At 41.2% G+C, this 13385-nt stretch overlaps 1 protein-coding gene across 13 annotated transcripts in view; it reads left to right on the top strand.

The window, feature by feature from the left end:
• Positions 1-13385, top strand: part of LOC116718049 (bromodomain adjacent to zinc finger domain protein 2B-like) — a 77964-nt gene that overhangs the window by 15120 nt on the left and 49459 nt on the right. The window lies entirely within an intron of this gene.

Here is a 13385-nt window from a genome sequence, read left to right as displayed (position 1 = left end):
TTTTCATTCATTCAGTGAAAGAGGATGTTTTTTTTTTTCTTCTTCCCCAATTAAATTTAACAAGAGCCCCTTGAAAAGCAGTTGTTATGATTACATTACAAATTCGGGGTTCATTCAGTGAATCAAGCAATTAATTAGATTTCCTCCATTCTAATCAGAATATTTGTATGAAACGTAGGAGCCTAATAAACATTCTTTGAGTTTGCTATCTGTTCATACCCAACACTGAATGTAAATGGCTGTTAACTGAGCCTGACAGCGCTTCGGGTTTGGGATTCTGCGATTGTGCAGAGTTGTTTATGTGGATTGTTATATGCAGCTTTAATTCTCTCCTTTCTCCGAAGAGCTCCTTCTTTTCTTCTCCGTTTTTCTCACTCTCTGTTTGTGAACGCAAGCAGTACTCAGGGGTGCGGCTGCATCCTCAAGGCTTCAGTTCACGCACACGCATACACACGCACTCATCAAGGTGGCAGGTTTTCTTGTTCCACACACACAGACAATGACTTGCACTTTCCTTCCCCGCATCACTCGAAGGCCCCCGTGCCGATGAGTGTGTCATCAGATCAAATGGGATCTTTTATAAGAAGGTTTTCACTGAATGCGGAGCTCAGGGAAATACTTGTTTCACATGTGACTGTCTCCTTTTTAGCCCAGTGTGTTGCCAGACCTGATTCTATCAGGTCTACCGTTACCGCTTCATCTCTCCCGATGAATGATACATTACACCCTCCTCTCCCCCACGCAGGTTGGTGCGGGCAGGTTGTATCATTTGTGATAAGTATTGACGAATCCTCTCCTGGGGAATCAATTTTGAGAGGGGGGGATAAGGGGTTTGTATCCTCGTCACTCAACCCCCACAGCTGGCTGTTCCTAACCACCGCCTTGGCTGCCTGACTCTTCCTGCAGCCCCATGGAGAACAAGCACAGCGGAGCACAGGGAAAGATGGAGCTCATCCAAACAGCTATGGTGTAATTAGCTGACATTTGTTGCTTGGAAGACAAGAGAAGGGAAAAAAAAACAACAAAAAAAACGAAGGAGCTGCTCGACTCAAACACCCAAAGGAATATGCAAATGTTGAAAGAGAGGGAGAGAAAATAGAAAAAAGAAATTTGTTTAATGGCACAGAGATATAAACTATTCATATGTGATGGTGTGTGTAATTTTGTGTGTTATGAACCCATTGAACTTTGCGTGAGTGGTTGCGCTTGTGCCTTTTAACCCAACAAGATGAACTCCTGGTCTTTAACTACTCGGAGATAAAAATGATGCTTTCCTTCTCTGCTGTTTAGCGTTCTTGCTTTGCAGAGCATGTCTCAAGGCTTTTCAGCCACCTCAGCAAGGCATTACACAACAGAGCTACACAGTACCCACATGAAGAAGCATCCATCCACAGCCGGGATGATTCTTCGGTTCCAGGAAAAAAAAAAAAAAAAAAAGGCTCATCGTACGAATGTGCAGCGTCGGTGTGTCAGTGCATGTCTGTGCATTTATGGAAGGGCGCTGTAATACAGGCGCTGCAATGCTCACGCAGGCCCATCTGCTTGATCCGAGCTGGAAATGCAATGCTATTTAATGGCAAAACACTGAGTGGCAGGGAGGTGTGCAGAGAAGGGAGGGGTGTGTGTGTGTGTGTGTGTGTTTCTCTCTCTGTGTCTAAGTGAGTGAGGGTGTGAGTGTGAAATAGAGAGGAATAAAGGGAGAGGGAGAAGGAGAGAGAAAAACATCTCGAAGGTCAGGAGCAGCGGGCGGCCGTAGGGGAGAGACACGTGAGACGGAGATAGTCTTGCGTCAGCCCCACAGCAGTCCGACTCTTATGTGTGTGTGTATCTCCTGTGGGGCCAGCATTTCCATCTGCATTGTACCGTGTGTTACAACAGAGGAAGATGCCTGTTTCTATTCTGATAGATAGATAGATAGATAGATAGATAGATAGATAGATAGATAGATAGATAGATAGATAGATAGATAGATAGATAGATAGATAGATAGATAGATAGATAGATAGATAGATAGATAGATAGATAGATAGATAGATAGATAGATAGATAGATAGATAGATAGATAGATAGATAGATAGATAGATAGATAGATAGATAGATTTGTTAATTGCTGCTTGGAATTACTTGCATGCAGTCAGTCATTGAGCTATGGATAATTTTTTTACATGGTTCTTTTGACAGTGGAAGGGGAAATTACACCTTCTAGCCTGAGGGGAAAGAATTTGTGTCTCACTGCCTGTCACAAAACCTGAATAATGTTTCATCAATCCCAGCAACTACTATCATTTTTCAGCACTTATTCATGAGCCTCCTTTGTTTCTCACTGTGCACTTTTTTTTCCGCATGCCCTTTAAACCGGTGCTCTGTTAGATCAGGGAAGTGTTAGAGATAACGCCTAAACATTTAGTACTTTGTACTTGCCTCGGAGCTAAGATTGTTAAAAAGCTACTCCGAGCTTGTCCTCGGGATAGGGAGGCGTGTTGATTCAGCAGGCGCGCTCCAGCTTCACTTTTTGGGCTTTACCCATCTACAGCTTTGTGTCACTTGCACTCCCACTCATGTTCACTTCACTTTCACACAGAAACCTCTGGCCGTTCCACTCCTGCCTCCCCTCGGCCTGTACCGTCTCGACAGGATTTAGTTCTGTAGGCAGACTTTTGATTCACCCCCACCGCCAAAACGGCCTCTGCCAAAACGGCCTCTGCTCTCCTCGTCTCCATGCAGCACGGGGTGAGGCTGCTCCTTTTACAGACCCTTGTGCCATGAATCACTGCTTGCACCCAGGGAGCCTCAGTCCACTGAGGGCCTGCCTGCCCAGACTATAATGTGTGTGGTCATGAGGGGGCCATTTTGAATGGAGTCCAGACAAAACAGGAGCTAAAGCACCCAAGCTGTGAGCTTTCTCATGGAGGGCAACGGCAGGAGTGGTGTGTGTGCCTCTGTTTGTGTATGCTGGGGTGTGTTTTCATGTGTTTCCTGTATCAAAGGTGAGATGTTGGACATACAATGCCTGGGTCTGGGCATTGTAATACAACATAATTGTATACCAGTAATTTATGAAACATTAGGAGAAGCCCTCCAAACCTGATACTACACAAACCTTTGAGCTGAGCACAGATGCGGTTTGCAATTTGAGATGCTCAGACTCTGTGCTGATGTCTGTTTGGCTGTGAGGTTTAAAAACAAGAAGTTATTCAGTGTTAGCAACAAGCTACAGATCACATTAGTATCACCCAGAGGGAGATAATGGTGCTTTTTTTGGTTCTTTTTCTCAATGGTCTGCTTATCAGTTTTAAATCTGTTGCTCTGTCATGTTTTTTGGAGATGTTGTTTTATCACTAAAACCTTTAAGTATAATTTTTTTGTACCCGATTGATAAATTTGTGATTCATCAACCAGGCTTTTACCGGCCTTCACCTATTTCCAGTTGACTTTGATATGTGATCCACCATTTTGTTTTGTTGTATTTGTACAATTAAATGTAGGATCCATTTGCTCCTTTCATAATTTCCACCCAACTTTGTATCTAAACTTTGTTATTTAGTCTCTTCGTGCTTTCATTCTGGACCTGTAAACAAACCATTCATGTTTGCTTACATGTTACATGTTGGTTTTCTTTACCAACATGTGTTTTCACGAATGATAAAGATATTTCATCATACAAAATAATAAAATATCTACAGCTAACATTCTGGGCGGGAGGCGGGGTACACCCTGGACTGGTTGCCAGTCTGTCGCAGGGCAACACAGAGACAGACAGGACAAACAACCATGCACACACACACTCACACCTAGGGAGAATTTAGAGAGACCAATTAACCTGACAGTCATGTTTTTGGACTGTGGGAGAACCCACGCATGCACAGGGAGAACATGCAAACTGGAGATAGGTACCAGCACCCCTCCCAACCCCACTAGGGACAAGTGTGTTAGAAAATGGATGGATGGATGGAAAATAATCAAATATAATGTGTAATTTAATTGCATGTTAATCTCTAAAAAAAATCTATTACACTATAATTCTGTAAGAAAAAATGGCTTCAAGGTCCTTTACAGAGACAGTTTGGACTTTGGGACATGCTTAATGTATAATTGGATTATCGCCTTTACTGACGTGCAGTTTTCTTCAGCTTACCTTTAGATACGCATTGCTGGTAGCAGAACATTGCCAAATAACTGAGATTTGTAAGAATCACATCTTTAGGAAAAAAGTTTAAAAAAAAAGAAGAAAACTTATAGTTTCTATGCAGCATGTATAGAATCGATTAGTGTCCAAATCTTTTTTCACATCAATCCAATTCATAACAAAACCTTTCAAAGTCTGATTTAAATGTGGTTGAGTACTGTTCAGTTCAATCAAATTACAACCCAGTTCTATTGATAAAAAGTCTGACTAAAGAATAATGTGGTAATATGACTTGATTAGTAGAATAAAATGTTCTAAATAATCACCATGTTGGTATACAGTATGAGTGTTACTCTCCTATTAGGGCTATTTATGGGGATTATTTAGCAGACTATGCTCAAACATTTTCTCTCTTTCTCTTGTTCTCTCAATCTCTCACACACACACACACACACCCACAAGATACCAGCTGTTGCCCCATGAAAGCCTCTAGGTTTATTGGGTCTATCTGCTACCTTTATGGCCGAGCCACATCTCTCCAACTGTCTTTATTCCCTTGCCTCTCTTTCAGACATGGACCTTGTTTCTTGACATCCTCTGTAGCTTCCTGTCCCCCTTATCTCCCTCTTTAGGTCTTATTTCCTCCTCCCTGACTTCAAACACACACACCAAACAAATATTACTCTGCTGCGATCGTGGTTTTGCCTGTAAAACGTGAATGTTGCTCCAAGCGGTTGGTCCCCGCAGGGCCCTGCGCGTCTCGGGGGCCTGGTAGGACGGGCCCGGGTTGTAACCTGGATACAGCTGCAAACCAGAGGAGCCATTAACAGTGCCAGGAGGCCCCCAGCTCCCAGTGAGAGCTCATTACTGTTTCTGTGCAGTCACACTCCTCCTATGAAACGCAGCAGTGTGTCTGCTGAAACTAGCCAGGACACTGAGCCTCGGGGAAACTATTACGCCTTGATTTGATGAGAGAGAGAAGAGAGAGTGGGAGAAGAGAAAGAACCGGGAGAGGGAAGGTTCGTCAAAACAGGAAAAACGAATACCAAGAATGATATTAATCATTAAACACATCCAGCTTTCCATGAACTGTACTGTGAGAGTGTGAGTATCTGTGTTTATTGGATGTGATTTGCTCTTTGTTCGGTGTGTTTGTGTGTATGGGTGTGCTCTCTGAGGCCCAGTTCAGCTGTCTGGTCTGCTGTGCAGATGGCTGAGTTGGGGCCTGGTGAATGAGATACCCTTTTTCCCTCTTCTGTATCTTAATCAGTCATTCTTTCCTTTCCTTTTCTTCCCTTTTCTTTCTTTTCTTTCCCTTTCTTTTTCTTCCCTTTCTTGTTCCTTTCATTTCCTCGATACCTATTCCTGCTAAGTTTCATTTACCAGCTACATCCTTGGCTGCCTCCTCTCTTTCATCACTGCATCTGCTGAGGGCCATCTTGGGCAGAAGAGAGTTTTGCACCACTCTATTTTCCTCTCTCCTCTCCCTCCTTCTTTATGCGCCTCTCAGGCCTCAGTGCGGCAGCTCTACGCCGTGGCTTTGGAATGAAATGTCTCTTAACCGAGCCATGTGCCCCGGAGCTACGGTAATTGCAGGTGAAATTCAGCTTCCTCTTTAAAATGCCATCTCTCATTTCCAGTTACCAGCCCCCCTCCGTACCTCTCCCTTTCCCCCCACCCCCCACTTCTTGCTCCTTCTCTTCTCTCCCTCTGGCTGTCTTTCACAGGCGTGTGAATCCCTCAGCCCCTGTCGCGTCTCTCTGCCCCAACAGACACTCCCACAATGCACAGCGCTGATGGTTGCACAGTGATATCAGCCATGCAGAGGGAAGGGAGGGCCGCTGCCTAGACACACTCAATATGTGTGTTTGTGTTTGTGTTTGAGCGTCAGAGTGCAAGATCAGTATGTGTATGTGAGACAAAAAAAAAATTGAAAGTGTGTGTTTGCTTGGGAGCGGGAGAGATTGAACACACACATCTGTGGGTGTCTTGCTGTGTGTGTGTGGGGGTGGGGGTGGTGTATATGCAGGGGGAAAGTAGTGTGTTCTGTTATGTGTGTTTAAGTTTGTGGGGGTGTGTGTGTGTGTATAGCGTCAGCAAGGCATGAGCTGTGTAGAGGTGACATCAAGGTGAACACGGCGTGCAGAACGCTCTGTCGACTCGGGAGGCAGCAAATGGCTCTGTGGCAGATGGAGTCTTTGTCAGGAAAGAAAAATGGCAGCTCAAGAGCGTCAGAGGCGCCCCCCCACCAATCCAACGCATATACACACACAAGTACACACACAATCAATCTTTACGTATGTAAATTGATCTCTATATATCTATAGATGGATAGATCAATCAATAGGAATATATTTGTTTTACACTCTATCTTTCATTTTTAGACACAACTCATGCTTAAACACTCTACAGTTATATTCACATAGGCAAGTTTCACCTACTGATGTTGACATGCATACGTCTACACCCCCCCCCCCCCACAACACACACACACCTCCTGCCCGCCTCCCCCCTGGCTCCTCAGTGAGCTGGGCCAGCAGGCGGTGACCTTCCCCAGCTTGGAGGGTTCCCTGGCTGTTTGATCAATTATCCCTCTCCCATTGTTTACCAGGAAGCAGGAGCAGAGAGAGGAGAGGAGAGAAGGCTCAAAATGGCCACTGTCAGGTGGAGGGATCCATTTCCCTGCCAGCGTGGGGGTGGGGGTTAGGGAGGGAGTGAGGGAGGGAGAGCGAGAAAGACCAAAGCCGTGAAGTGTGCTTAGAGAGAAGGGAGGAGCATGAATTCCCTGGCAGTTGAGGATGATGTGACATTATACCACAGGTACGGCTCTGACAGCGGTTAACATTTGTAATGCTGACATCATCTGGTTAAAAGGCGTCTGCAAGATCTCCAAAGTTTGAACATCCAACCATCAATTATCAATGTATAAATCTGTAAAGAGCATGTTTTCCTTCTACTTGGTGCACAAACTGGCACTGGGAAATGTAATGTCATGTCTATATAATAATGCGTCCACACGCATGTATGCATAATACCACATTACTGCAGGTACACGTCTTATTTTTAGTGTGTAGAAGAGTGTGTGTGTGTGTGTGTGTGTGTGTGGGTGTGTGTGTGGGGGTGTGTGGTGGGGGGGGCGTACTCTAAAGGTCAGGTGGCAGAGAGAAAAAAAGGAGTGGGAACAAATGATGCACTAAGCGAATGACACTCTGAGGTCCTGCTTTAATATGTATGTATCGCAGGTTGATGGCTGATTTCATTAGCGCCTCTCATTGTTATGCATAGATTGTCCTCCTGCAGCAAAATGAATATTGTATTCACACGCGTGCACACGCTCGCTCTCTTATACACACTCGCGCGACAACAACTGCAATTTTTCAGGGAATACTGTATGTCTGATTTCTTGCGGAGGACTTGAAGAAAAAGGGTGATGTTTCCACAGGCTGTTATCTGTGTCGGCTATAATTAAAACAATTTACAGAGCTGTCATTTTAACTGAGGTTTCGGCAGAGCTGTGGACAATTGCTGTCAGGTAGTTGTGTGATTATTTTGAGGTCCTCGTTGATAGCGGGGAGAATTATTTTCAAAGCCGCAAGGAGAGGCTATCTTTGTTTAAATGACTTAAGCAGAACAAGTTGTTTTGTGTCTGAAGGCTGAGATTACATTCCTCCAGTTTGCCTAAGATGTGTGTGTGTGAATATTATGTTGGACGCCATCCATTCGTTTGTGTTTTTGGTACACGTTCTTGAGCATAGTAAATGCATAGGGCGAGCATATGAAGACTCCTGACCACCCCTTCCTAATCCTCTAAGATGACTGCGTTTCAGCTGGAATTCCAGTCCTTAGTGAGGCATGAGCAAATGTTGAGTATGAGATATTAATAGCTATTGTGGGCGGAAAAAGAAAAAAAAAAAACCCCTTCTGCCTTTTTCCATATGTTTTGCAAGGAAACAGTCCAGATGGATTATCTCTTGGTCTGGAGCTTTCTGTTGCTTCAACCAGCCCAAATCCAAGTGGTGTCAGACTTTGCCAGGAACACGGGCGCGCACATGCACACACATGCACACACATGCATACACCCATGTGCTCACGCTCCTCCCGTCTGAAGTACAACAAGCTATTACTGATTAACATGTCTAAACTGAGCCAGTTCAAAAAGCCACTCTTAACTCTCTTATTTTTTTTCATCTTGCTGTGGCAAGAAAAACGGATGACGTGACAGTCTTTCTTCCTAGCATACCTCACGTTCCTCACAGGCGCACAGATATGTTTGTCGCCTTCCTATTTGTTGCCTGAGAAACCATGCTGGCTTGTCTTCTCACATTTCACACTTGGCTTCATCCCCTTAACCCCTAATGCTCAGCCTGGATGGGCTCCGTGACCTCTTGAGTCATGGATGTTAGACTCTTTGGCATCACAAGGGCCGGAGTTGGGCTCTATTTTGCCCAGTGATTGTAAACACGAACAGGAGCAGACTTTCTTGGATTAAAGATAAAGAGAAAATCTGTTGACACTCTTGGCAAACACTTTGTCCCGTTTGTTCTCGCAGATTTCACTCATATTTGTTGTTTGCTTTGGATTTGAATCTCTTTGCAATCTTAATTTCATAGCACTTGTTAGCTGCATGGTCGTCTTGTATTTTAAGATCAAGCATTTGGATACAGACGTTCACACTTGGCCTTTTACGCAGAAAGGAAAGGCAAATCGCCCACACTCGCATAGTTTTTTTTTCCTGCACACATGCACACAAGGTTCAGAAATACACAGAGGAGCGTTATGTGGTGTGACAGGACGGCACATATTTGGAGTTTCACAGCAGGCTAGCATTCCAGGACAGCGAGAGAGAGATAATGTCAGTGCGCTGCTGGTTAACTCACTGTTTTATCCCATTTCTGGGCCACAAACCGTGAAGGGTGTCGGTTTGTGACACGCACAACAACCCATATGCACCCACACCACGGGCCACTTTGCCTCTCCGAGCCAGCTGGGTGACAACAGCTTAAAAGAAGAAAAAAAAACCCACCAGTGACATACGACGCTCACGGACATGGATTCCTGCTTAGACAAAAGAGGTGCTCTTGTGCGAGTTTCCTCTTCTGTGAAACATAGTTTCTGGAACCAGGAAGTGTGCCACACTGACTGACAGGATGTAGGATGTTGTCATATTGGTGTTTAAATTATGCTAGTAGAGGTCGCAGTTTCCCAAAATAGTTTTTTGTTTTTTACTGAACGTATCACTGTGCAAAACATCCACTTCAGGGGAAGGCTTCATGAGAGTCTTGATTCTTAATACCCCAGTGATGCTATATTTAAATAAAGGAATCATGAAATTCACAAAGTCAGCAGTGTAAAAAAGAGCTTCCTGTCTCTAAAAAAAACAACACAAAACAACCCACCCACACCGATTTCAGCCTTGTTGTGACTTGTTTGTCAGTCGTTGGAGGATTTAGGCTCATTCCAAAAAAAAAGAAAAAACAATTGCACTTAAACACCCTCTGCTCCAAAGGATACGAGCTGGTTACCCATCAGCACAGCGGTGCAAAAAGAAAAACACAAAAACAAAACAAGAAAAAAAAAGTGAAGCCTGTGAGACAAACTAGAAAATACTCCCTCTCTCTGTATGCACGTCAGGTGCTTGTATGCTGTTGTTGCTTTCATCATCGTTGTGTGTTGTCGTGTGCAGCTGTTTGCTCTCCAGTTAGTTTACTGTGTAGTGAGTTAGTAGAGTTACGACAGTGCACAGTTTCTTTCCACTCTGAGCGTCTCTCTGATTTATTCTTAACATCTGTCTTTGGCAGGTGTGTGAAACCAAAAGGTTCTCTCTCTGAGCTTGTGATGCAGCCATCACTAGTGACTGTTTGTTTCTGGTGTATGTGCACGCATTTGTGAAAAAAAAAAAATAGAAAAAAGCAACACAGAGGGTCCTCCTCTCCACCCACTCTTCGGGATGAGTCACTTTTGAGCCCTGTGTAATCCAAGCCTGTGTTTCATGTGTGTGAACAGACAGGACCCTGAGCAATGGTCTTGGTCCTGGCTCCCTCTGGGGCAGTGAGTGGGTGAGACAGAGCCATCAACATCAGTCCTAGGCAGCTTTGGTTTCAGCTTCACTAACGAAAAAATCAGCTTGTCCTGACATAGACAGAGATACACGAACAAAACACAAGCAGAACCAGAGCTATTATTCATTCATCTCTTTAGCTCCTCCTGAAATAATATCAGGTAACAAACTAGGGACTGTTGGCATGTATTATTAGAAAGGCTTGAATATGTAGGAGGGGACTCAGGAAGTGTGACACGCAGTTGAACACAGTTAGCTTTTAGTATCGGTGTGTGTATTTAATAGACTGATGTGTAAATCCAACGGTGAAAGCGTCAGTAATGTCAAAGCCAGCTTTGGCGCAGTCAACAAAGGTTCAAATATTTTGACTTTTTATGTGAAATTGCTCAGGAAAAGTGTGGTGGAAATAGAGCCATGTCGCAGGGGAAAAAAAGGTTGTTCCATTTTTGTGGATATTCTGCACAGTTTTTCAAAGCTCTCCGCTGCGGGTGTGACAAACTCCTTTAAAGGCACATCTGGGCTTTTAAAATGGTCTTGTAGGTTTGGCCCCTCGGGGGAGAAAAACTGTCCTGGATAGAGCAGCAGAGGGGCGATATTTAAAAAATGGTGGAGTGAAGCCGTTACACATTAACATGCTCATTCATGAGATTTTATCCTTTTGGTAGAGGACTAAAATTATGATAAGATAATTTTTCCTCCTCCTGTAAAATATTTGGCATCAATTTAGATTTTTTTTTGTTGCTTTTAAGTGAATATGATATATTGCATCTGTTTCCTGCCTCCAGACTGCACTGACTTAATCATATAATCTTACCCCATTCCATTTTGTGTAATATTTTAGAATTTACACCCATTTTAGTTTGTGTATCTTTTTTGTATTAATAAATACCAATTACTTATATAATTGGTATTTTAATACCAATTATTAATTTAAAAAGTACAGTTTTTAAAGCTGTAAATTTAAAAAAAAAATTACAGTTTATAGAAGTCATATAAATTTTGCATGCTGGGGAATTTGCTTCTCCAACCAGACATAAGTGTGCTTTAAAAATGTGTGAGTGTTGCGTTGTCATTTTTTAAATTCTTGACAGATAGAGACGCTTACTTTTCTATCTGTTATTTAAACAATGTGACAACTTTGGGCAAATTTGTTCAAAGCAACAGGTGGTTTCTTTTGAAAAACTGGTCTGTAAAAATACGGAATTAAAAGCGATTAAAAATAAATTTAATAGAAGAAGTGACTCCCCGCCCCTGCAATCAAGAAATAACAGTTAATATCAGTTAACAAACAATTTACAGTAAGTCACATTTTCAACAAAAGAACTGAAGCATTGGTTGTTTGATGGTGGCAAAAGCCAGATTACAGGTAAATAAACCCTAGTAATCACTCTCCACTTTACAATGAACCTGTTAAATGGATTCAATGGCAGACCAAATTTGATTTTTTTTGTATTTTTGTATTTAATTATAAGACTAATAAATTTATAACCTGCAAAAAAATCTATGCAACTAAAGTTTTTAGTATTTCTAAAACTTAAATTTTCATTCATTCATTGGTTCTTTCACTGATTCATTCATTCAATTATTCATTTACTCATACAACAGTTAACATTTTGGGATTCACTGGCATGTGAATTTAAAATATCCATCAGAAGCACATGATTTTGTTGATGCAATTTTAGGCATGTTTAGAGTGCTGATGCTTAGTCTTGTTTTGGAATCTTTCTGCAAGTTTGTTTCACATTGTTGCCTTACAAATTCAGACAAAGCTACTTTTATGCTGTGTTTATACAACACTTGCATGATTTGATTGGAGCAAACATCATCACAAGGCTTCCACGTCACCGAAGTCAGTAAATGTCCCAAGGGGTTTGATTAAGAAACCCTTTAAACACAATCCAATGGCCGATTATCCTTTAAAATCAGGTCAGATGTTTTATTGTGAAATTGAGAAGAAAAAAAAAAAAAATATATATATATATATATATATATATATATATATATATATATATATACACAGTAAATTTATATATATATATATATATATATATATATATATATATATACACACAGTAAATTTATATATATATATATATATATATAGTATATATACTGTATATATATATATATATATATATATATATATACAGTATATATATATATATATATATATATATATATATATATATATATATATATATATATATATATATATATATATATATATATATATATGTATATATACTGTATATATATATATATTGTGAGTTCTGTTTTTGTACTTTTGTTTTAATGTATGTAGGTCAACTCAGGATTATACCTGGTTTTATCATTTCCATTTTGCTGTATGTGATTGCTGTGTAAGGCCTCTCATGTATATAAACAGGTTGTTGTAAATATGTTAGCAAAACTAGCACAACTCAAACACATATGTATTGTTATTGGCATAATTTTTCCATCTGCATGCCATGTTTTAGATTGAAACACTTTAAACGTAAAATTGTATTTATCCCTTTGGGTCTTCTGAAGAAAATATAAATTACAAGACCTACAAATGCTATCCTTTAGTTAAACATTCTACAGCATATCAGACCCAAATCATTTCTCAAATGCCTTGTCTAGATTCCTATTACAATACTGCCTTGACATCAATCATGGCGCAATGACTATAGCTGTGAATATAGATTATGTTTTATATCTCTGTTACAAAAACAGTCTTTATCTGAATGCTATACGAGGCCAAAATGATACTGTTTTTATATTCACACAAAACAATTTATCATTGATTGATTTGTCAAAGTTACCTTTATGAGTAATGTACATCTCAGTATTGACTTCATTCAAACCTTACAGTTCACTCAATAGACTAACATGTAAAAGCTTGCAATGACCTTTGTAAGATAAACAGATTAAGTCAGCCTCATGTGCACTGTAAGCTTGTCGAAGAGAAAACAGGAAGAAAACTGTCCAGCATGGTGATTAGGTTTTTGTTTTTTGTTGTTTTTAAATTGATAGCAATTTATGTATTTATTTTCTGCAGGAGTTTAGAGTGAGGTGAATACCAGACTTTATTTGACTGGAGTGATTTGCTGCATACGAATGTAGAACAATAACATTCACTTTCCACAAGCTTAGTTGGACTCATACTCATACAACTTTTTGTCTCTGTACTTTTTGTCTCTGTACTTTCACTAAATGTAG

The sequence above is a fragment of the Xiphophorus hellerii genome, chromosome 4 (assembly GCF_003331165.1).
Source record: "Xiphophorus hellerii strain 12219 chromosome 4, Xiphophorus_hellerii-4.1, whole genome shotgun sequence".
NCBI lineage: Eukaryota > Metazoa > Chordata > Actinopteri > Cyprinodontiformes > Poeciliidae > Xiphophorus > Xiphophorus hellerii.
This window is presented reverse-complemented; position numbering and strand designations above follow the sequence as displayed.